The sequence below is a fragment of the Hylobates moloch genome, unplaced genomic scaffold (assembly GCF_009828535.3).
Source record: "Hylobates moloch isolate HMO894 unplaced genomic scaffold, HMol_V3 SCAFFOLD_2, whole genome shotgun sequence".
Classification (NCBI taxonomy): Eukaryota; Metazoa; Chordata; class Mammalia; order Primates; family Hylobatidae; genus Hylobates; species Hylobates moloch.
This window is the reverse complement of record NW_026652277.1, coordinates 31,732,125-31,759,213: the sequence shown is the minus strand read 5'-3', so window position 1 is coordinate 31,759,213 and position 27,089 is coordinate 31,732,125.

Sequence of the window (27,089 nt, the reverse complement as noted above, 5' to 3'; positions counted from 1 at the left end):
TCAGCAGATGCAAAGTTCCTTCCAATGGGGGATGCACTACCTAAACAAGGCAAAGCAAAATTCAAGCATGACCCAAATCACAGGTACCAGGCAGGCTACTGATACTCACTCAGGCACATGGACAGAAACAAGGATCCACCTTCAAGAATGAGAGTATAAAGGAAGCATTGAAGATATAGAAAAAGGCAGCTATAAAAACTAAAGTAGAAGGCACTGGAACTGAACATACAACAGAAAGATTATACTGCCTTCAAGGAACCTGTCAGACAACAGAAACTACTAGCTAGTAAGATAAAGTTCTTTAACCTCTCCAAGCCTGTGTTTCTTTGTCTATAGCATGAGAAAAGTTATTCTTTCCTCATGCTACTTCTAAGATATATTGTTAAGTAACAAAGAAATCACATATAAACACACATACACACACACAGTCACACACAGGATCTTAAAGGAATCACATCCCACCATTATGAATGGTAACCAGGAGGAAAAGAGTAGGAGGGGAACTTTCAGTTTCATTATAAATAATTCTGTTTGTTTAAATATTTCACAGTGTGCATGCATTAATGTATTACTTTTCAGAGAAAATGATTTTTTAAATATCGAAGGATTATCATGAGGTTTCAACAAAATGCCATTTGTTTCTAAAGTGTGTAACTCAGGGACATAGTTAGACTCGACAAATGATGGTGTTGTCATTTGTCACTGTTGCTGCTGTTGTTAGAGAAGGAAAGGCAAACATCCACAGAATTCATAAGAACACAGCAAAAGGAAAATAAAAGCACAGTTAGAAACATAAACAAGGTATAATTAAACACAAGTGTTGAGACGACTTTGAAGTGACTGACAAGCAGGATGGAGTATGGAGTACACCTGGGAAGGTTCCATGGTGATGAAGCAGATTAAACAAAATCCTGAGGGTGGGAAGAGATGCAGTTAGTTAGCAAGGCTTGGCATGAGAATTATAAAAATGGATTGGAAGAGCTAGAGATCTAATGATGCCAACATATCTAAGACTACTTTTAGTTTCAGATCATCAGAGCTTTTCTCTTTTGTGATCAAAAGATCAAGCAGGCAGTGAGAGAGATCATCCACAGGCCCTCCAGGAGAAAGGCGCAAGGAAGGGAGAGAAATGTGGTTGTATTTGCAGAGATTGGTCAGCTAGCTTTTTCCTGTGTCAGCATAATGAAATTCTCAGGCAATCTGTGCCTCAGGAGGACACATTCTGTCAAGGAATCTACACGGGAAGCATTCACTGTCTGGTGCTGGGTATGTTTCTCAATACACTGAGCTTTCTCCTGGCCAACAGCAGCATAGTCATTGCGAACTCATTCCAGCAGACTGCCCAGCACTCTTTGTAGCCATACTTTAATTTTGTCTACTTCAATATAGAAACTCCCATCAAGTGCTCCTGTATGCCTAGGGATAGAGATGAGAAGAAAGGTAGCAAATACCTGTGGGAGCGGGGCTTCTGCAGACTCAGTCTCAGGTTATGCAAATTAAAACTATCATCACAACCTTGTGAAGCAAGAAAACATCAATATCCGAACATTCGACTGAGGCTAGGCAGAGACATGCTGCAGAGGAACCCCATGGAAAGGGCATTTGTATGGACCAAGCAGTGATCTACAGAGAAACCCAAGGCATGAAAGGGAGTCCAAATAGGACTTGGTGGAGAATAGAAGGCGATTTAGGATTTGCTGTAATAGTTCAGTAGTTCTATAATATTACATCCTAATTAGCAGATGTCAGTTCAGAACTTCGCCAATCAGCTCTCTTAAGCCTAAAGCTAAGGAACAAATCATGAGCCCTGCAATAGTCTTCTCGGGCTGCCATAACAAAATACCACAGACTGGACGGCTTAAACAACAGACATTTACTTTCTTACTTTTCCGGAAGTTGAAAGTCCAAGATCTAGGTGATGGCAAGATAGGATTCATCCTGAAGCCTCTTTTCTTGGCTTGTAAGCAGCTGCCATCTCACTGGGTGCTTACCTGGCCTTTCCTTAGTGTGTGTGTACAGAGAGAGAAAGCTCTCTGCTGTCTCTTCTTATAAAACACTAATCCTGTCAGAGCAGAGCCTCACCTTTATGCATTTAACCTCAAATCGCTTCTTTAGTGGTAGATTTGAGGTCCTATCTCCAAATATGCCATACTAGGGGTTAGGGCTTCATTCAATATATGAATTTTGTGGGGACACAAACATTTCCATTCATAACAGTCCTTTAACTAGAATGAGCTGTCTCAAGAACTTGTAAGTAATATTTGAGAATGCCTACAAGAAACTTAGAACTATTAGTATAATACACAATATTTTAAATAATAAAATGATAAGGCTTTAACCAATAGAAAATCATAGAAGAGAAAACAGACCATCCAGGTTGGCCCATTTTCTCTACAAAAAAAGAATTGGCAAGGTAGAGATTGGATAATAGTTCCTATGAAACAAAGGGCAGCAGGAGTGTCAAGTCTTGGAAGTAAGAACTTAGAGGGAAAAAATCTAGAGAAGTGAAGTCAATAAGCTGAGAGAAGGCTGTGTAATGCATAATATTATTCCATCCCATACTCCTACTCACAAGATCATAAGTCTGCTTGGATTTCTTATGAAGCACAGTGAAGAGGCTAAGCTGGCAACTGTTTACAACCTGGGTGATATTACCCTCACAGCAGCTAGAGGGCATTTGGAAATGTGTGGCAATGTTTTGGATTGTCACAATAACTCCAGAGCACCATTTACATGCTTTATGTCCACAATGCAAGGGACAGTCCCATAGATTGAAGAAGGTTCATCCAAGCACCAATAGATTTAGTCACATTTACCTAAGTCTCTGAGAGTATGTAAGGCTGTAGGTTGCAATATTTTGCTATGTATTTATTTTTTTCATTCATCATTTGATCATACATACACTTAACATTTATTAAACTTCTACTAAGAATAGAAAAGCAGAGATGAGCCAACATGAGTAAGACATGGAATCTGCCCTCAAACAATTCATAATCTATAGAGGCAGGTATATGCATAACTAAATACAATACTTTATGATATATTTGGTAGTAATTGTATAAGTAGAGCAATAAGCCACTAATTAATTCAAACCAGGAGAGTAGAGAGGGGAGAGCATCAGAGAAAACATATTTGAGCTGAGATGGAAAGGATAATTAGAATACCATCAAGTTACAACTTTCGAAGTAAAGGAGAAAGCCATTCCAGTAGAAGGAACAATGAGAAGCAAGGCACAGAGGTGTGAGAGTATATGACACCTGTGTATTACATAACATCAGATACAAAAAATAATTAGTAGATGAGTCGGGCGCAGTGGCTCACGCCTGTAATCTCAGCACTTTGGAAGGCTGAGGCAGGTGGATCACCATAGGTCAGGAGTCCAAGACCAGCCTGGCCAACATGGCAAAACTCTATCTCTACTAAAAATACAAAAACTACCTCGGCGTGGTGGCGCATGTCCAGCTACTAGGGAGGCTGAGGCAGGAGAATCTCTTGAACCTGGGAGGTGGAGGTTGCAGTGAGCCGAGATCACGCCACTGCACTCCAGCCTGGGAGACACAGCGAGACTCCGTCTCAAAAAAAAAAAGGCAGGTTGAGACCAGATTGTGAAATAGTTGCAAGTCATTCCAAGACGCTTGGATTTTAGTCTGTGCACGATGGAGACCTATCAAAGGATTTGATTAAGGGATTTGACATAGCTATGAATTTAAGGGAAGGGAATAAAAGACTTGTTGAGAAGCATTGCACTAGTGCACAGGACAGAAGATGAAAACATCGGTAAAGGATAAAGAGAAGAATCAAATAGGTATTTCAGAGGTAGAAACAACATATTCCCTGTACTTTGGGAAAGTTCATTAAAAAATGGTTGTGGTGGGTTTTCTAGGTTTCTGTGACAACAGTTAAAAGTAAAATTTGGTGATTCAGACATCTCCAATATTGGCATTACTCATGAATATGTTTAAGTCTAAGTGGGATAAAACAACAGAAGGCAATTTATTTTGACAAAAACTCCATAGTCATGCATTTATTATGAATAACCTCATGTTTATGTTGTTAGCTTCAAATTCACCCATTTCCCTGAGGGACTACTTGGGTCAAATCAGCTGCTGTGTTCCTAAAATACCAATAGATGTTGTTGATAAAGTGTCTCTCAAAGTAAGGAGTTTCCACCACAGGGTGTTTCTCTCCCAATCTGGCTGTCAGCTGAGTTATTATGTTTTTCTCCAACCCTCAGGACATAGTCCATCTGTTCAATAATGCTTTTGCATGAACAATATGGATGGAATGAATGACAAGGGGAAAAGCCAGCAATATGCTGCAATTGCTGTTTTAATCTTTACAGTGCTTAAGTATGTGGGTCTCATGTTCCCACCAATCTTAACTCACAGAGTAGAATATCAATCTTTGCCAGAAAGAAAATGGCCTTATGTTTCCTTCTTTCAATGAGTCACTGTTTACTTGAAGATTTGGAAAAGGTAATTAGATGGGGTTCTAGCGTTGGCTCTGTTTTACTAACTTCCAAGAATGCTGACCAGATTCTTAAAATATACTCAGTTCATTAGAGATCCCCTTTGGGGATCAGCTAGTTCAGCATGTCGCTTCTAGGCAAGAGATTTCCAGGCTGGTTGGATTATGGCTTTTGGCAACCAGTACTGTTGGCAGCAGTAAAGTTTGTTCCCCTGTTTCTGTTTTGATTCCTTGTTGTTTCTGAATTTTGGGGAAGGAAGTTAGTGGGAATCAAGCATACTTGGTATTTTATTATACAATTTCCATATAATCTTACTCTATATAGTTGTTTAACTAATACTCATGAAGGAAGAAAATAAACATGTAAGACACAAATGAACTGCAGCTATGTAGGTACATTTAGTGTCTGAACTGACAGCACAGTGGTTCAAACTCAATACTTTCCATTAATTAAAAGGCACAATAATTATATTAATGTCTTATTGTGTGATTCTAGATTTCACACCTATGATTTTAGCTCCGTCTGTCTGACAGTGTCTCTCTTACCCACCCGAGTAACTCACACACATTAAACATCCAGAGCCCTGAAATACTTATCTAGTCCAGGGTTACAAGACAGTAAGTGATTTTTACAATTATTTATTGAGAACTTGCCATGTGCTAGACATTGTGTTAAGTGCTGTAAATGTAGTAACTCATGTAATCCCTGCAACAGCTTGGTGAGAAAGCTACTATTATTACTGTTTTTCAAATGAGCTACAGATGCAAAGACTGGAGAAACATTTTTCCAAGGGAACAAAGCTAGTAGTTAGGATAACTGGGATTTGAACACAGTCTTTCTTACTCCAGCATCTGTGCTCTTAAACACCAAGCAATATTTTGTTGTTGTTGTTCTTGTTGTTTAAAAAACATAGGTACATACACATAGAAAGTCAAAAAGGATTATGTTAAATTTTTTTTCAGTAGTAGCATTTTACATGGTTTTGTGTTTTTAAAATTTTTTATCTGGAATAATTTTAAATTTGCAGAAAAGTTACCAAAAGATGACAGACTTATCACGTATCCATCTCTATGCTTTTCCTATCTTATATAATTTAAGTACAATTTCAAAACCAAAAAATTAATATTAGGGCATACTATTAGCTAAACTACAGACATTATTCATATTTTACCAGTTTTTCTTACTAATTTGTGTTCACTTTCTTATTTCATGATACAAAAGATTTTCTAGGATCTTATCATATTTTCCTTAACCTGGCCTTGGAATCAACCATTTCTCCAGAGACCTGAATAATCAGAAACCACAGGGAAATTAGGTATGATCATTGCTACTGGACTCTAGTTTCCTCTAGGCCCTCTCTGTGGACAGAGTTAGAAAATATGTGCATCAGGAAGAAGATGGCAGATAGAAGGCAGAAGTAGCTTGCAAATCCTGCTCAAATGGACCGAGCAATGTGTAGAGACTCACATCATGAACTTTTGCTCCAAGAACTACTGCAGGAACATACCAGGAAAGCAAAGAGAATCCACAGACCCTTTGAAGGAGCTGATCACCCCTGCAGTCTCCCTGAGACACTGAAAAACTGAGTCTGCTTGCTTTCTCAATGGGGAGACTCATGATCTGGGGCAAGTTCTCAACCCTGGTCACTGGCTGCCTGGGAATGGACTCACTGCTGTTCGGAGGGCAAGGTGGGAGTGAGACTAGCCTTTTGGACTGCAGGCTGCGTGGAAGCAGGTGAGGCCTGTGACTGACAGCTTTCCCCCACTTTCCTGGGGACCTGTATGATTTAGCAGAGGCAGCTATAATTCCCCTGGGAATATTACTTCATTGGACTAGGAACCACACCCCCATCCCCCACAGCAGCTGCAGCAAGCCTCACCCAAGGAGCGTCTGAGCTCAGATATGCCTATCTTTGCCCCCACCTGGTGAACTTTCTCTACCCCCTTAGCAGCCAAAGACAAAGGTCATAATCTCCTGGGAGTTCTAAGGCCCTGCCCACTGCCTGAAAAACCTGAATACTTAACCAGGTGTCCCTAGGGCAAGTTTGAATTCTCCCTATAGGACCACAACTGATGCGCTCTTGAAAGTGCCACCTCCTGCCTGGAGGCCAACCAACACAAAACTAATGCACTAAACAAAAATACAACCAGGGAGCCTCACAGAGACCACTTCACCCCCCTGCTACCTCCACCGGAGCAGGTGCTGGTATCCACGGCTCCAAGACCTGGATCCTCATCTCTCACCCTATACAAACATCAACTCAAAGTGGATCTAAGACTTAAATCTAAGACCTTAAACCATAAAGAGTCTAGAAGATAACATGGGAAAAACCCCTCTAGACACTGGCTTAGGCAAAGACTCTATGACCAAGAACCTAGAAGCAAATGCAACAAAAACAAAAACAGATAGATGGGACTTAATCAAGATAAAAAGCTTCTGCACAGGAAAAGAAATAATCAGTACAGTTAAAAGACAACCCACAGAGTGGGAGAAAATCTTCACACTCTATACATCTGACAAAGGACTAATATCCAGAATCTACAAAGTACTGAAACAAATCAGCAAGAAAAATTAGTGATGTCGAACATTTTTCTATATGCTCATTGACCATTTGTATATTGTCTTTTGAGAATTGTCTCAAAATGTATAGAGTATTTACGTGTACATACGCTAACTTACATATACACACATCTACATGTATCTCTGATACAATCCCATCAAAAAGTGGGCTAAAGACATGAATAGACAATTCTCAAAAGACAATATACAAATGTCCAACAAGCATATAGAAAAATGTTCAACATCACTAATTATCAGGGAAATGTAAATCAAAACCACAATATGATGCCACCTCAGTCCTGCAAGAATGGCCATAATCAAAAAAATGAAAAAAATAGATGTTGTTGGGTATTTGGTGAAAAGGGAACACTTGTACACTGTTGGTGGGAATGTAAACTAGTACAACCACTGTGGAAAACAGTGTGGAGATTCCTTAAAGAACTAAAAGTAGATCTACTGACTGTTTCATCCAGCCATCGCACACTAGGTATCTATCCAGAGGAAAAAAATTCATCGTACACAAAAGATACTTGCACATGCATGTTTATAGCAACACAATTTGCAATTGCAGAAATATGGAACCAGCCCAAATGCCCACCAATCAATGAGCAGATAAAGAAACTGTGATATATATATGATGGAATATATTCCATCATAGATACATCATAGATATGTGATGTATCTATTCCATCATAGATATATGATGTATCTATTCCATCATAGATATATGATGTATCTATTCCATCATAGATATATGATGTATATATTCTATATATATAGAGAGAGAGGTGGGAATGTAAACTAGTATATATATACATAATGGAATACTATTCAACCATAAAAAGGAATGAAATAATGGAATTTGCAGCAACCTGGATGGAATTGGAGACTATTATTCTAACTGAAGTAACTCAGAAAATGCAAAATCAAACATTATATGTTCTCACTCATATGTGGAAGCTAAGCTATTAGGATGTAAAGGCATAAGACTGATACATTGGACTTTGGGGCTCAGGGGAAAGGGTTGGGGTGGTGAGGGATAAAAGACTGCACATTGGATACAGTGTACACTGTACAGGTGATGGGTGCACCAAAATGTCAGAAATCACCACTAAAGAAGTTATTCGTGTAATCAAACACCACCTGTTCCCCAAAAACCTATTGAAATTAAAAAATTAAAAAATTTTAAAAAGAAAATATATGCGTGCATATATTTTAACCTACATGTATTTTACCTACATATATTTTAACCTACATGTATATAATATATAGAGTATTTTCATGTATATATTCTAACCTACATATACACACATCTACATGTATCTCTGTATCTATATGCATAAATATATTAAAAATTATGAATTCATACTGATACCTCCAATATCAATCAATCCAAGACCCAGGGTTCATTCTAGTCTTTTCCTTTTTCTTTTCTGTAACCCTTCTCTCCAACTGCAAGAACCCTAGATCTCATTATCTACAATATGCTTTACTTATTTGTGCAATCCTAGTATACACAAAAAACAGTTTCAGAATTGCTAACCCATACTGTTATAAGAAAAAAAAGTACAAACTCATATACAGTATTTATGTACAGTTCTTTGACTTTATAGATACTACTTTCCAAATTTTCTTGTATTAGTTATTTTCTTCTGCACCCCCATTATTCTTTTTTAAATTATATTTTCTGATACTTGACAATAAACATATATTATTTGTTTGTATTTGTATGTTTTTAAAGACCATATTCTCTTGGGTCTGCACACTAGCAAGAGGATAATTGCATGAGCAAAATAAAGTATTAAAGTTATATCAGATACAGGGTTCCTGTGAAGCTTTTATCTTTACCACATTAGTAACAATTGCTGTGCTTACCTACCTTTTTCTAGGGTATCTGGACAAAGTCCTAAGTCTGCTTTAATGCTCCATCAGAGCTCCTCTCTAGCTTCTTCCCAGCTCTACAATTTCACACTTGTCTTTTACCAGTGCTGAAAATGATTATAAAATTTCACATTTGGAAAAATGTACAAGACCTTATAAAATCACTAAAACAGAAACCAAGATAGTATAATCATGGATATAGATATAGATATAAAATGTTAATATCTCTGTAATTTTATTTTCAATGTTTATTTTAGATTCAGCAGGTACATGTGCAGGTTTTTTACCTGGGTATATTGTGTGATGCTGAAGTTTGGAGTGTGAAAGTTTCCATCACCAAAGTACCGAGCATAGTACTCAACAAGTAGTTTTTTAACTCTTGTCAGCCACCCTTTCCCCCTCTAGCAGTCCCCAGTGTCTATTGTTGCCGTCTTTACACAGACGAATACCCAAAGTTTAGCTCCCACTTATAAGTGAGAACATGCAGTATATGGTTTCTGTTCTTGCATTATTAATTCAGTTAGGAGAATGGCCTCCAGCTCCACCCATATTGCTGCAAAGGACATGTTTTTATTCTTTTTAAGGCTATGTAGTATTCCATGGGGCGTAAGTACCAAATTTTCTTTATCCAATCCACTGTTGATGGGCATCTAGATTGATTCCATGCCTTTGTTACTATGAATAATGATGGAATGAGCATGATGTGAGTGCATGTGTCTTTTTGGTAGAACAATCTGTTTTCCTTTGGATATTTATCCAGTCATGGGATTGTTGGGTCAAATAATAGTTCTAAGTGCTCTCAGAAATCTCCAAACTGTTTTCCACAGTGGCTAAACTAATTTACATTTCCACCAATGGCGTATAAGCATCCCCTTTTCTCCACAGCCTTGCCAATATCTATATTTTTTTGACTTTCTAATAATAGTCATTTTCACTGGTGTGAGATAGTATCTCATTGTGGTTTTGATTTGCATTTCTCTGATGATTAGTGATGTGGAGTGTTTCTTCATGTTTGTTTGCTGCTTATATGTCTTCTTTTGAGAAATATTTGTTTTTTTGAGAAGCAACTTTTGCCCATTTTTAATGGGTTTTTCTTGATTGTTCAATTGCTTAAGTTTCTTATACATTCTTGATATTAGACATTTGTTGGATGAACAGTTTGTGAATATTTTCTCCCATTCCTTAGGCCTTCTGTTTACCCTGTTGGTAGTTTCTTTTACTGTGTAGAAGATCTTTAGTTTAGTTAGGTCCCACACGTCTTGTTCTGTTTTTATTGCAATTGCTTTTGAAGACTTAGTCATAAATTCTTTCCTAAGAACAATGTCTGGATGGTGTTTCCAAGGTTTACTTCTAGGATTTGTATAGTTTGAGGTCTTATATTTAAATCTTTAATCAATATGGAGTTAAATTTTGTATACAGTGAAAGGTAGGTGTCCAGATTCATTCTCCTGCATATGGCTAGCCAGCTATCCTGGCACCATTTATTTCCTCATTGCTTATTATTGTCAACTCTGTCAAAGATTAGATGGCTGTAGGTGTGCACCTCTATTTCTGGGTTCTATGGCCTGTTCCAGTGGTCTATGTTTCTGTTTTTGTACTAGTACCATGCTGTTTTGGTTACTGTAGCTTTATAATTTAGTTTAAAGTTGGGTAATATGATGCCTATTGCTTTATTCTTTTTGGTTAGGATTGCTTTGGCTATTCAGGCTGATGTTTAGTTCTGTGTAAGTTTTAGAATAGTTTTTTTTCTAATTCTGTGAAAAAGGACAGTGGCAGTTTGATAAGAATAACATTGAATCTGTAGATTGTTTTGAGCAGTATGGCCATTATAATGATACTGATTCTTTCAATCCATGAACATGTAATGTTTTTCCATTCATTTGTTTCATCTATAATTTCATTCAGCAGTGTTTTGTGATTATTCTTGTAGAGATGTTTCACCTTGGTTAGATGGATATCTAAATATCTTATTTTGTTATGTGGCTATTGTAAGTGAGATTGCATTCTTGATTTGACTCTCATCTTGAATGATATTGATGTATAGAAATGCTACTGATTTTTGTACGATGATTTTGTGTCCTGACACTTACAATATTAGCTCTTATGTTTAGATCTTTCATCCATTTTAAGTTAATTTTTTAATATGTTAGAAAATAGGAGTCTAACTTTATTCTTTTTCATGTGTATACCTAGGTGTTTACATTTATGGAAGGTGCTTACATTTACGGAAGGTGTTTACTCTTATGGAAGAGTCTATTTTCTCCATTGAATTGTTGTTGTGCTTGTTAGTTATGCTTCACTGCTGCACTGGACCTCATCAACACTACACAATACTGAAGCACTTTCCTCTCTGTGACTGCATTTGCTTTCTTCTCTGGCCTCTGCATTTGTGTCCAACCACAAATGGAAGTCATTCTTGTAATTGCTAAGGATGTTTAAAAAGTAACTTTAAAGATTTTTTCATTCAATGCACTATTTCTCTACTCAGTATTTGTTAATCAAAGACAATTGTCAGGAGACTTGAACAAAAAACCGCAGAGTGCCTGAACTGAGATGTGCTCAACTGCCTTCAGGGTTTTTGTCTGCTTCTAATTCTACACAGAAATTTTGATTGCCAGCCACTCTTTAAAAATGACATTGTATTGTCCATGGACAGGTCAGCCCATATGCTGGCACCCAAAAGAGAGGTAAGCAGAAACAAGCCCAAAGACAAACTGAAGAGTAAACAATAGTCCTTTCTCTAAAGTAATTAAAAGAGAAAAAAATCATTCAGTAACTTTGCCATTTTAGTGCAAAGACAATATTTTTCTAAATGAAATTATTTGAAAAATGTTAATGACCCAAGAGTATATGATCACAAAAAAACACAAATGTACAAAATGTTGATAGTAGCTTTTTAGAAAAAAAAATGTTATCTTAGTTTGTGCTTCTATTCTCATAGTAAATGCAGTTGACCCTTGAATAACATGGATTTGAACTGCAGGGGTCCACTTGTATGCAGGTATTTTTAGCCATATGCAGGTTGAAAATTCAGTATTTTTGGAATACGAAACCTGTGTATACAGAGGGCTGACTTTTTGTATATTCAGGTTTTGAAAAACCACCCGAGTATGTGGGATGTAGATACACACAGGTGGTCCTGGACAAATCCCCAGCATATACCAAGAGATAACTCTACTTGGGGATCTGAAGACTGTGGACTCACTGTTTTCAGGAAGATGTAGTTAAAGCAGGTGGTGGGAAAAATGTTATCTTGTTTAATTTGCGGTTCTGTTCTCAGAGTAAATACTTGAGGCTATGAAGACTGAATTCACTGTTTTCAGAAAGAAGTACTTAGAGCAAGTGACGAAATCTGAATTATATTAATGGTCAAAAGCAGCCCCAAATTCAGAGTGTGTTTAGAAACAAGTATAGTAATGTCAGATACAAAACTCAACACCTTAAGTGAGTCATTACAAAGAAATAATTTAGCAATTTATTTGTGACCTAGTGGGTGTCATCATTATTATTATTATTACATGCTTGGCAAATTCTGGCTTTTCAATTATTCTAGAACTTAGTTAATAACTGTATAGATGCCTCTTGAGGCTTTAAAATGTTGACAGCTGATTAAACTTTTCTGAGTAATCAATCTGAAAGATTCTTTTTTATTTAATCTAGAAGTTTTATTAATTGATTTGTTAAAATAGGCTGACAAAGAGATGCTATTATATACCCACAGGAATAGCTAACATTTTACAAATTGACAATAGTAAATGTTGATGAGAATACGGAGCAACTGGAACTCTGATACATTACTGGAAGAAGTATAAATTAGCACAATTATTTGGAATAGTGGCATTACAAATTAGAGCTAATCATCTGCCTATTTCATGGCTCACAACTAATTAGTTCATGTGAACACCAAAAAAATACAAAAATCTTGATAACAGCGTTAGTCATAATAACTCTAACTGGAAACAATCCAAGTGACCAATAACAACAGCAACAACAAACAGGTAAACAAATTGTGTGTGCTCATTAAATGAAATACCACACGACAATAAAGAATAGACTACTGATACATACCACCACGCAGATGACTCTCCCAGAGTAATGATGAATAAAAGAAATCAGAGACAAAATAGTATATACTATATGACTCCATATGAAGTTGAAGCAGATACAAAACTAACCCATGGTGTTAGAAATCAAAGTAGTAATTACTTTTGGAGAGGTTTTGACTGGAGAGGGACATGGGGAAACTTCTGTGATATGAGAATATTCTGTCTTGAGCTGTATGTGGTTACACAGTGTGATATTTAGTGTTAAATCAAACTAAAATTGGCCCAAGGAGGCCTCCTTAGGAGTTCCAAACTGCAACCTAACTCAGAATGTAAACAAACTGAAAACCTAGTTTAGGAACAAATAAGTGTCTCAGCCTATCACAGGTGACCAACTATTCAAATTATATTCAAATAAGGCACACATGAGTTGTAATCAATCAGGCTGTCTCTGTACCTCACTTCCATTTTCTGAATGTCACTTCCTTTTCTCTGACTGTAAATATAACATGCACAGGTGGTAGGGTGGGGCATTCTGGACCATTTTTGTTTCAAACTCCTGTCTGATTCTCGAATTGCAAATAAAAGCCAATTAAGATCTGCAGAACTAGATTTATTGTACTTTTGTCTTTGAACTATGAGAAAATCAAATCAATCTGCACACTTACAATTAGCGTACTTTATGTACATTATCCATATGTATGATAAACCTCAATAATTATTTTAAAAATAAGATGAGTTGAGTGCCTCAGAAAAATGGAGAAATTTTCAAACCTTTTCAACATGAAACAAATAGCTAAATCTCATCCACCTATAATACAAAGAAAGAATGAAGAAATGTAATGTTAAGTAGTTGGAGCACAGCATTATACCTGGATAGAAAAGAAGGTGATTAAAACGTCAGACATTATTGTTACTCTCTTACTACTAACTTGAAGCCATCAATCCTACTATTTCAACTCAAAGAACTAAAATGATAAACAAGGATTGTTTTCAACAGAGAAAACTGAGTTTTTAGTTGAAACCAGCAGATGTATCAGAAAAACAGATCCTAATATTTCATTTCCTTTGCTCTCCCACAAACTCATTTCACATCCAAAGAATCAATCAATATTCAAGTTAAGCCACACTAAACTAAGTCATATGTTAACTCAATTCTACTTGAATGGCTTTTACATAATCCTTAGGCAAGGAACTTGTCAAACTCTTTGCTCGGTACAATTCTCGGGACACTGCTGACGTTCAGTTGGCAGTGTATATTATAATTTATATCATAGTAAAAATAACAGACAAGGAGAATATTTACCTTTTGCAGTTTGTAAAATGTTGGGCTTCAGCTAGCACAGAATTTTAATTCAGAATCAACAATGGAGAGAGAGATCTGAGGGTAGAAAGAGCAATTTAATTCAATGAATTCACAGACTCAGCCTAAATTGCAGAAAAACAATACTTATTAGGCAAGCTCTCTATAGGAGTCAGCTAAAATAAGCAAGGTATTATGTGTTCTTAATGCATTTATTTTACATAGTGAAAGTTGATGTCTTAGCAGCTCCACAAAACCAAGCCTTTTATTGAAGTTGTAAGAAATGGAAGTGAGTGTGTATCTACGAATCTATTTAAAAATGTTCAAAAGTGTTGATGGTAGGGGGAGAGAGGAAGAAACAGTAATAAAATACTTTGTAACTGAACAAGATTATTTGTCTAATTAATGAAATGAGTTACACCTTTAGCTCCTAATTCCCACCACAGGAGAAACTGCTGATATAATAAAGATTAATAAACATTCCCTAAATGTACAAAGCTGTTGATTTTTTTCCTTTGGAGAGCTGCCAATATCTACTCTCCAATCCTCAAGTTGGGAGCACACATCAAACTTAGCCAGGAAAAGAAAAATCTTTGGCCTGCATGTCACAGAAACACCTATCAAAAAGCCCCAGGGCACAGAGAATTTACCCCAAATCCAGGTTTCATCTGAAAGATTTCTTTTACAGTGCCTAGTCAGTGATCCTCAAAGTATGCTCCCTAAACAAAAACATTATCACCTGAAAATGATTTAGAAATGAAATTATCTTGCTCTTCCCCAGACCTGCTGGATCAGACGCTCTGAGCGTGGGGCGAGGGAAACTGGGTTTTAATAAGCCCTCTCGATGGCTCTGAGGCAGGCTCAAGTTTATTTCTCATCAGTTCCACATCTTCTTCCATTCCCCTCCAAATAAACAACTGGCCCTGGTCTCATATCACTGCTGCAAGTTTCTCTTCCTGTTACATTTTTTTTAAGATAATTATTCTTCAGAGTGGAGTCATATTTACCATTAGCCACTTTACACATTTCTATTTTACATTTTTACACTTTAACATTATTCAGGCAGAATATATAGTCCCACTAGAGACCGTTAAAATAAAAATGTTGTGTACCAAAAATCTTGCCGGAATCTATTAAATTGTATTAGATCCACTATAAAGCGCAATATGTCTTCTGCAATCCAATTCTAAGCATTATGTTCCAGTACATTCCACCATACCAACACCTCACCCCTCAATACAGAATTCTCCTACATAATAGGTGAATTTGCATTTAAGATATCTGTACAAGTGACTTTGTGGCCATGTTACTAATTTTTTGACAATAAAATATGGACAAAGTAATGAACACACGGCATATCTGAGTCAAGACCTTTCAGAAGCAAGTGGAACTTTTTCCTGTCCACTCACTGGGTACAAATAACATGAGGGCTGAAGGCCTGGAACAGTGGTTCTCAACTTTTATCATGCATTAGAATACCTGGAGGGCTGTTTACAATGCTAATTGCTGGAACCTACCTTCAGAATTTTGAATTCAGTAGGTCTAGGGTGGAGCCTGAGAATATGCATTTCTAATAAGGTCCTAGGTGATGCTGATGCTACTGGTTCTCGAACCACTGGCCTGAACCACAGCCTAGGGCATGATGAAGCCACAAGAAGGAAACTGCTTCCCAGAGTGGCCACGTGGAGAACTTCTGTTTAACCAGGAACACAAGATTCAATCTCTGTATTAGCAAGAAATAAACTCCTACTGGTTCTGAGCCAATGTGCTATTGAGGATCTATTTTTTTAATCATAGTTTATTCTATTCTTAATAATAAAAATCCCTAGAAAAGTTGATTTTGGCATCTTTTAGATACTATATAAAATATATTTATAATATCCTTTAATATGAAACAATAAAGACACCAAAAATTACTAAAGATGAAAATAACATTTTATGCAGCTTAAGATAGAAATAATTGATTTTATTTTTTAATACTTTGGTTATAGAACTTTTCAATGCTTATCTCCCCCAGAGTTTCAACAAAATATTTATGAGTTAATTTTTCTCAGTGCAATAATACTTTTTGTTCTGTCTAGTTTTCCATCAGCCAGTGTCTTTATGACACCATCAGGACAACACTATCTTACTTATCTTTACTCTCCTAGTGCCTAATGCAATGCTTGGCACATTGTTGAAATTTTTCTTTTAATTATGTGAGAGAAACAACAATAAAAAGAAAGTATGCAGAAAGTGGACAAATGGATAGTTTTTTAAAAAACTGGTTTTGTTGACTGCCAGGGTTTAGGTATCATTAAACCCCACAGATGCATTCAACAAGTATCTCTTTGGCATGTTTCAGGCATTGTTCTGATGATGGATTAAAAAAAAAAAAAAGCAGTGAACAGAAAGTCAAGGTCTCTATTCTCGAAGAGTTTACATCCCTGTGGATAAAAGGGAGACATAAAAAGACAATTTTTAAAAATGCAACATAATCAAATGGAAACAAAACAAGACAAGTAACAGTGAGCGGTAGACTCATTCAGAAAATGTACATAGGATGCTATTATCTAAGATACTTGATAAAAGTACTAGGCAAACTTTGGCATAAGAAAATGGAAAAATCTCTATTGTACTAGCAATACTTAATAGGTTCCTGAACCAATAGTTATTTCATAGCATTTGAGGGAAGACTCCATGAGACAATCATATGTAAAACATTTACTTTGTAAACAGTCATTGAAGTTATGCAATTCCAATGAGGACAAACAGTATTTTCAGTAGGAGTGATGAAATGAGGTAGTCAGAGAAAAAGAATATCATAATTTGAGACTATGGTAATAAAACCATTCGGGATGTTTTTAGATGAGGAGTTTTAAGATGAGGTTATTGTGATGAGTTGTTGAAATTAAATAGGCTGCAATACAGGAGTGTAGAAGTGAAGGAACTGTGAGTCAGGGTGTTGAATGTTGAATAACATGAGGATGATGGTAGACAGGAGGGGTCAAGGGCTAAAGTTCTTCAGAATGTGGAAATGTGAAGTACCAGATGGCTCTCAAAGAACAAGTGTTCATTAGTTAAGAGTCCTCTATTATATGATTGTATAGCATACAGTATTTTTCTTTGTGATATTCATCTAAATTGTAATTAATTAATACATTGATTTATTAATGCCAGTCTCCCTGTGAGACACTAAGTTTCTTGAATGTTGGAACCAAGTATAGCTTGTTCCAAAGTGGTTATATTAGCTTGTAAAATACAGGGATGGAAGGATGGATAGATGGATGGATGGATGGATGGATGGATGGATGGATGGATGAATGGATGGATGGATGGACTGGTAGATAAATGAAAAAGAGGTAGTACTAAAAATAAATGGCATCAAGATAAAAATAAGAGAGCCTTCAGAATGAAGGCAACAGGAAGATCATCTGTAAAACAAAATTACACCAAAAAGTTCAGTATTTCTTAGTTATGGTTACTCATTCCCTACCTCCTTATTTAATCTGCATATCTTCTTTCCTAGATTAATAAACTACATATTTATAAACTCATCAAGTATGTATGATATGCAAAAAAAGATTTTATTTGCAACACTCTTTATAATACTGAAAAACAGCACTGCCACTAAATTCCAAAAGTAGGGAATTTGTTAAATCAATAAAAAAGTACATTCAAAACATTGAATTTTATGCACCTTTTTAAAAATGCTGACTTTGTAGATATGTCCATCAGAAACCATTAAATAAAAAATATATAGACTAATCTACATAGGATCATCTCATCTTTAAAGTGTGTGTGTGTGAGAAAGAGAGAGAGCGTGCACAACAGAGACAGAAACAGAAAGGGAAAGTTCTGGGAAATACTTGGAGCTCTCTTCCACTTCTTTCTCTTCTTCCTCTCTGTCCCTGCTCTTGTCAGTTCTATTAAGAGTCCATGGTTTTTGGTGAGACTGCCACTTTTATAGCATAACAAACATTTGCTAAGGGATATCATCAATATTATCCAGAAAAAAATATGGATTTGGCTTCTGGGTATTTCCCTTTGAAGACTGTGAGGCCCTCCAGCATTGCCAGCTCTCCACTGCTCAGGGGCCACTGAAGACCCCTGTTCTTTAGGTGATGCCCAGGTACTCAGGCATCAAAGTTTTTGGTGAGAAGGGAGAGTAATGGAGACGACCAAGAGCTTGTGGAAGAAGAGAAGGAGGATACTAGAATGAGAAGGGGAGGGAAGGAAAGGGGTTATGCTCATAACTTCAAAGTGAGTACTGTGAACTGATAGGTGATGTGAAGAAAAAGTAAAGAACTGCTTTGCACCAACCCCTGGACTCCAGAAACAAGTGTGTCAACACTGGTTCACTCCTCCAGGTACTCCTGGTTTAGTGAAGTGGTAAAATGTGTATGTTTACATCTGTGATGGCATATGCGAATATATATATACATACATATAACATATATTATATATTATAGCATTATATATAATACACACACGTTATATTTAATAAGATTATATATAATATATACACACACATATATATATTAAAAGACACATACCAAACTGTTAGCAGTGATTTTTTTTGTGGAGTAGGTAGTTTAGCTGTGGTGGTGAAGGGGAAGCATTAGCTGACTGCAAATCATTAAGGAATGAAGATGTGGGGGATCTTTATAAACCTCTGTATTGTTTGCATGATTTACAATAGCCATGTTGCATAATTTGAAAACAAAGAAGAATTTCCTTTTTTTTTTTTTGGAGATGGAGTCTCGCTCTGTCACCCAGGCTGGAGGGCAGTGGCGCGATCTCGGTTCCCTGAAAACTCCGCCTCCTAGGTTCCATAGAGACGAGGTTTCACTGTCTTAGCCAGGACTGTCTCGATCTCCTCACCTCATGATCCGCTCGCCTTGGCCTCCCAAAGTGCTGGGATTACAGGCGTGAGCCACCGCGCCCTGCAGAAAATAAAGAAGAATTTTCTTTTAAAAAGTTCAACCAAATCTCGGTTCACCTGCATAATTACTAGAACTGAGCAGGAGAAAGGGACCCTAATGTCCATTTCACTGTCCTGAGGATGGCTCATTCTGCCATTAGAGTTGCCCCAAAATTTGTAGTGAATGGTTCAGAAATCTTACCAGAAAAGCAATTGTTAGATTTTCTGGGAATGAGCGTTTAGCTGTGCAAACAAATAAAATAGATGTATCATAAATTTTCATGGTCACTTATACAAAGAGGAAAAACATAAGTATACAGTGAGATCACACACAACATAAATCCTATATCCAGTACTCCATGGATTAGTTGTGTTCACTGACACAGCACTAGAATTTGTACTTTCTGTTACCATCTAATTTGAATACCTTGAATTCCTTCAAAATCAGAAATTCTCTTATTATGTATGGTATTTAAAGACTCCCAGCTGTATGGTGAACAAGTTACACATTTTACATTAATGGACTCACAGGGGCTTTAGACATTAAAGTCACAAACAGTACCACCTTAAAACTTACTGATTCCAATTACAAGCTGTATATTCCTATTTCTGCACTACATTGTGAGTGGTTAGGAGGTCAGGGAGTCTTTTCTTAAAAAAATTTCTTATATCACTAAGTAAAGGGCAATGTCACTTTAAAGTGCATTAGACACTTGCTTGAATCAGGAAAGACTAAATTCACTACGTAGAAGAAACAGGTAACTGCTCTTTCTTGGTCTTCCCAGCCATGACTTTTCTGTTTGGGGACTGATGAAGTATATTTTCATTCTTCTGTTCACCCAATAACTGCTTTTTGCATGCTCAGTTTATTTGGATATCAACTACAATGTGGAAAAAGGTAGAAGAGATAAAAACTAATAATGTACTTATTATATTTAACTTCATAGGAAGATTGGCTTGTGGTTATGTGTTTGATTCATGACCCATGCAATGACTACCCATGAGAACATTGTTAACGAAGACTTGGCTTTAGTCAGTATCTTATTAGGCTTCTTTCATACCCTTTGGTAGTTTCCCCTGAAAGTACCTCTGCCATTGATCCAACAAATGAGCATGTGCATCAGCACAAAGTCATGGAAAATGTGTCTCGTAGGTATCACTTGTTGTTGTGAGTATTGAAAGAACTCTTATCAGATACTGGATTTTTAAACAATATTCTTGGGCTGGGCACAGGGGCTCACACCTGTAATCCCAGCACTTTGGGAGACCGAGGTAGACTGATTACTTGAGGTCAGGAGTTTGAGACCAGCCTGGCCAACATGGTGAAACCCCATCTCTGCTACAAATACAAAAATTAGCTGGGCACGGTGGCTCACGCCTGTAACCCCAGCTACTTGGGAGGCTTCTTTTCTGGAAGGCGGAGGTTGCAGTGAGCCAAGATTGCACCACTCTACTCCTGCCTGGGCAACAGAACAATGCTCTGTCTCAAAGAAAAAAAAAAATCACTAAAAAGATTGAAGATAAGAATTTATACATTCTTGTTCGTTTCCATATGTACTTGTGTAGCATTTTTCATGTAAGACAGCTTCCCCGTACTCCAGCCAGACAGCATGACTCTAAAATAAAAATACTTGTGACTGGATGTGGGAGGGAAAAGACTAAAATTAGAGAGATCAACAAGCTCTAATATTAGGGATTTATTTTGAAAATGTCACTTCTAATGAGAACTAACAAGAAAATTATTTAAAGATTAATTTACTCGTTTAATATGTCAACGTTTTGTCCCATCTTAAACAAAAGAAGTAGCTTGCCTTTCTGCATTATTTTTGTCAGATTCAGGAAAAACGGCATCATCGACTTAATAATGAAGGATAAAAATTAGTATTTTGTCTCAGTGGGGAAGAGACAGATCAGGACAGAGGTAGGGCAAAGATGAAGAAACCTAGAGAGATATTCTTGATCCATCTGTAGCTTCCAAGCCATTCTTCATTTTTCAGCCAAATAGTTAACACACAAAATTAGATATCTCATTCTGCATTTAGATGGGGTACTGTGTCACCATGGTAACTGGTTTTTCTTAAACATAGCTCTGCATGTACATACAGTCCAAATTAGCTACAGAAGAGGGACACACATACAATATTCCTGGAGCTTATATAAAATCAGCTTATCTATTTTATTTTCTGAAGTGAGGTATGTGACTTTATGTTTGCAAATGCTCTTTCAGTAAAATTTTCCTTTCTCAGTGTAGTTTGTCTCTGATCTCTTCTGTTGTTATAATCCTAGAAATAATATTCCAGATAAAATTTCAGGTGATAATCAACATGTGAAAAGACTTATTTGTATATGCTCGCTGGCTTTTGTCAGTAAGTTCTTAGTGTGGGGAATATGAATTGTATAACCTACCACTTGAGCTTCTTCCCTTTCAAATGCTATTTTGTTTGGCTCATCCTTATGGAGTATTTTGGATCATTTTTCTTGAAAGATTATCCCCAAATAGCATATCCACCCCCACTAACTCCTCCTTATGATAAAATTGCTAAGAAAACAACTTAATGCAAATTGACAGAACTTTAAAAAAAGAAGGATGTTGCCACAACATGGTATTCAAACCAAAAAATATCTCCAGCATTCTTCTAATAGTTTTCACTTGGAGATTTATCTGAAAGAAAAGATAAATAATTTATAGCTTGAACTCCATTACATGACACTAGAAAAATCATGTGATTCTTTGTACTTTTCAAGTCTCTGTTTCTGTTTTTTTTTTTTCTTTTGTTTTCTGAGAAGAGAGTTTAACATGATACAATTAGGTGGAAATTTATCATTTGCTGTTTTACGATTTTCAGGGCCACCCTTGTTTCTTTTAGTTTTTTGGTATTAAGATGGCATAACGTCCATAGCATTTGTTAATATTTAGCTGCAAAGAGGTAAAATTAATCATATTTCCTGTGCTGAACATTAGTGAAATTATTCTTCTGCTTTTGGCTATAGGATGTACTCACAAAGTTTTTCCAGTGTCTGCAGCTGTGCCCCTTCTATTTAAAGGAAAACTGCAACCTTTATATTGAGCCCCGATTATGTGCCAGTCATTTGGTGGAAAATTTAACACATGCCATGTCATTAATTCTCACAAAACTTTGCAAGGTAGGCATCGTTTCCACTGCAGAAAAGGAAACCAATGCTCAGAGCGATTAAGTTATTTTCCCTCTCTTACACCGCTTATAAAGTGGCAGAACTGAGATGCAAATGTAGATTCCAGAACACACTTGCTCAGAGGATACCAAGCCCATTTCTAATGGTGTTATTACTAAGTATCAGCAGATAAGGGCTCCTCTGCATTGGATTACGTTGGACTGGCTGTGTTTTTTCGTTGAAACTCTCATCGTTCTGTTGGAAGATAATCATGTCAATGCACCAGGAGGATTACCAGAAGGTAGTAGAAGTCTAAACCAAACCTTAAACTTCAAGTTATTATCATTAACTTGCTTTGAGCTGAGGTCTCCATTTCTACCAGGAAGTGAATATGTAATACTTTCTTCCTTCCCCAGACTGTCGAGACTCAATTGTGCTGAAATATTTCTTAAAAACTGTTTAAGTGTGTGGATATCCTGGCTTCTATACGCAATAGGAAGAAAGATGATAGTGGTTCAGCAAAAGTTTCTGAGAACATGTCATTAGCAACAGTGCCTGAGGAAATGAGAAAGGTACGGGCATTGCCCGAATGGGCTGAGAGAGATGAAGAGCTGCAGTCTGTTGCCTGTAGAGGAGCAAGAACATCCTGCTGCAACACTGATGTGACTAGCATGTGGTAGGGAGGGACACACACAGGTCCGTGAATGCCAGAGCTAGAGATGACCTTCAGGAACATCTCATCCAGTGGTTGCCACACTGTGTCTTGGAGAGCTTCTTACGCACGTGTCCCAAAAGCAACTAAAGGGTGTGGACCGGGGTGGCTCCTGGGCTTCTAGTTGTGCATCCCAACCTGTTTTTTAACCCCAGTGTTTCCATTTTTATCAGTTCTACTTTTGGCAGTTTATCCAAAGATTTTATTTTATAAAAGAGACTTATGCTTTTTAAAAGTTTGAAAATTCCCTAATTTTATAAATGAGGAAAATGAGACTTAAATGTAATCTATCTTAACAATTCTTTCCTCAGTAATAAGCAAACCGTTGGAGCATATTCCTATTGATATGTCCATGATAGTCTTAACTATCACAAACCAGCTTTACAAGCCCACTAGGTGGTGTGAACATCTGAGAACATGAAAATCAATGTACGGGCACAAGGTCTACACCTCAATTCTACCAGAATGTTTTGCTATTATGTTCCTTGAGACAAATCAATGATGGAAAAAACCTGCCTTTATTTTCTCTTTAAGATGAAAACTGCAAAATCAGCCTCCATTATCAGGAACTGATTCAAAGGGAAGAGTTGGCTGTGTGTTCTACTAAGAAAGGGGCAAGGCAAAAGGAAAGAAAATTATATGTTAAGGAGAGTGATTTTTTATATTATTAACTCAAAGCAAGAAACTTTAATTCACCCAGGATACGGAAAATATATTTGAGGTGTTAACCAACCCTACAGTTCTTTATTTGGGAAGGAAAAAAAAAAATCCTCCCTTTTGCAAATTCATATGCAAAATGTTCCTATTAAAACAGTTTCCATAATTCTGGGCAACAAAATGTCTTAGAAGAAAAAGCACCAAATTTGTACCCAGGCATTTCTGAGTATGAATCCAGCACTGCCAAATCATAGTTGTGTGCCTTTGTGGGCTTCATATTCCTCTTTGTAAATGCCTGTGGAACTATTTGCAGGATTCGAGAGAATATGCGTGATATGCCCAGCACTGTGCCTGACATTATTATCATTGTACATTGTTATTGTTTTTGTTGTGATTGAACCTGAAAATAAGGATTCAGAGTTACAAAAAGATAGATGGTATGATTTGCTTACAGTAAGAATATTATTGTGGTTCTGCAGCTCGTTTCATTTAGCACAGAAATTCTATTTGGTAGTGGAAGGCTTCAGTGCTGTGGGGAGAATTCTGAAGCTTCTCAGCAGGAACAATTAACGTTAAGTGTAGGAATGGAAATACAGTCAAAATGACAGCATATGTGTCAGGTATGTATCATCTCTGCCCTGTGCTAGGGAGGTTTTAGGAACAGGTAACACATGTACTGAGCCACAACTTTGTGCCCAATGGTTCCCATCATTGATGGAGGACAGTGGAGAAAAATACCATCTCCTTCTTTCACTGCAAAGATTTTACCAGATACAGAACAGGCTGTTTGTACAGCCTCAACAGCTGGTTTGCTATAATAGAGCTTTAGGAGCCGCAGAGGAAAGGGTCAACTTTAAGTAAGAAAGAGCAGGAGAGAAATTTCAGGGGGAAGTCAGAGAATAAACAATCTAGGTTGGAGATGCTGTGTGTATCCTGACAGGTGCCACCTGCTATGCCCAGTATTTGTCCAAACATAACGCCTTTACTTTACCTGTTGGAGACTTTTCAGTGCTATTGTAAACTCCTAGAGAAACCCTAGCATTGAAACAAAAGTAGATTCAAGATTTAGCTAACCAGAAAAATGTGATTTGAGTCAATTTTTTCAAGAAACCTCAGAGGCCTGGAGTCAGTGGGTTTCTAGCAGCCTCTGGATTATTGCTGGGCCAAGCAAGCCAATTAAAAGAAGGGCTCTTATAGAAACAAGGGTGGGCATATTGGGAAAGCTTCGCTAATGTGACTGTGGTCTTAAGAGAATAGAATTAGAGATTTTGTACACTTTGAAATTTTTCCAGAACAACAGGCAAAATAATACAGAAAAAATAGTACATTGTGTGGATGTAAATTTTTCTATCAAGATTGTTGCCTTTCTGGAAAATAATACTCTTGTCTGCCACATTAGGAGTCTATCAAGCTGATCATCCACCCCTCATCTGTAGAAATTATTGTTTTAAAAATCTAAGCTATGTGGGTCATACTGAGAATGTGGGCTGGCAGTGTGGGTCGTATCATGCTACACTTGGTCATCTTGCTCAAAACGTGTCAGCTAGGCTCTCTGGTTCTCCAGAGGCAGATTGCTAATGCAATCTTTACTGCTTCTGTTCTAAAGCCTTATTACCTAGTTGTAGCCTTTTTAGCTATAATTACTTGCTAAAGATGACATTTTTCTTTTGCAAGTGAATGGCTCAGAATGAGTATATAAAACTACCCTATTTGAATAAGTGCATCGATTTAATATCTTGAAGTAAACAAGGTTAATAAATTGATGCATTCTGCATAGTCCCTGAACATAATTAAATTCAAACATTGCCCAGGAGGGAATCATGCTGCCGACCACCTTCCACAAGGACAGCACCAGGGAAAATAGCATCTACAGCCTAATCACTAAATCTTGCCTCCTCACCAGGAAGAAACAAGGAATTAACCATTTTAAATCACATTGGAAGCTCAGGGTTGCTTTGCATGTCTGTGGTAAATATTCCCCCAAACACTCTGATTTTGCCATATCATTTGTGGATTTAGTTTGTCCATGAAGCAACACCAAGGAAACCTGTTTTCTGCATATCCGCGTGTCCACAGGCAACCTTGGCAACTGGGGTTTTTGTTTTTTAAATTTTCTTTTTTTTTTTTATTATTATACTTTAGGTTTTAGGGTACATGTGCACAATGGGCGGGTTTGTTACATATGTATCCATGTGCTATGTTGATTTCCTGCACCCATTAACTCGTCATTTAGCATTAGGTATATCTCCTAATGCTGTCCCTCCACCCTCTCCCCACCCCACAACAGTCCCCGGAGTGTGATGTTCCCCTTCCTGTGTCCATGAGTTCTCATTGTTCAATTCCCACCTATGAGTGAGAACATGCGGTGTTTGGTTTTTTGTCCTTGTGATAGTTTACTGAGAATGATGTTTTCCAGTTTCATCCATGTCCCTACAAAGGACATGAACTCATCATTTTTTATGGCGGCATAGTATTCCATGGTGTATATGTACCATATTTTCTTAATCCAGTCTATCGTTGTTGGACATTTGGGTTGGTTCCAACTCTTTGCTATTGTGAATAGTGATGCAATAAACATACGTGCGCATGTGTCTTTATAGCAGCATAATTTATAGTCCTTTGGGTATATACCCAGTAATGGGATGGCTGGGTCAAATGGTATTTCTAGTTCTAGATCCCTGAGGAATCGCCACACTGACTTCCACAATGGTTGAACTAGTTTACAGTCCCACCAACAGTGTAAAAGTATTCCTATTTCTCCACATCCTCTCCAGCACCTGTTGTTTCCTGATTTTTTAATGATGGCCATTCTAACTGGCATGAGATGGTATCTCACTGTGGTTTTGATTTGCATTTCTCCGATGGCCAGTGATGATGAGCATTTTTTCATGTGTTTTTTGGCTGCATAAATGTCTTCTTTTGAGAAGTGTCTGTTCATGTCCTTCGCCCACTTTTTGATGGGGTTGTTTGTTTTTTTCTTATAAATTTGTTTGAGTTCATTGTAGATTCTAGATATTAGCCCTTTGTCAGATGAGTAGGTTGCAAAAATTTTCGCCCATTCTGTAGGTTGCCTGTTCACTCTGATGGTAGTTTCTTTTGCTGTGCAGAAACTCCTTAGTTTAATTAGATCCCATTTGTCAATTTTGGCTTTTGTTGCCATTGTTTTTGGTGTTTTAGACATGAAGTCCTTGCTCAGGCCTATGTCATGAATGGTATTGCCTAGGTTTTCTTGTAGGATTTTAATGGTTTTAGGTCTAACATTTAAGTCTTTAATCCATCTTGAATTAATTTTTGTATAAGGTGTAAGGAAGGGATCCAGTTTCAGCTTCTGACATATGGCTAGCCAGTTTTCCCAGCACCATTTATTAAATAGGGAATCCTTTCCCCATTTCTTGTTTTTGTCAGGTTTGTCAAAGATCAGATAGTTGTAG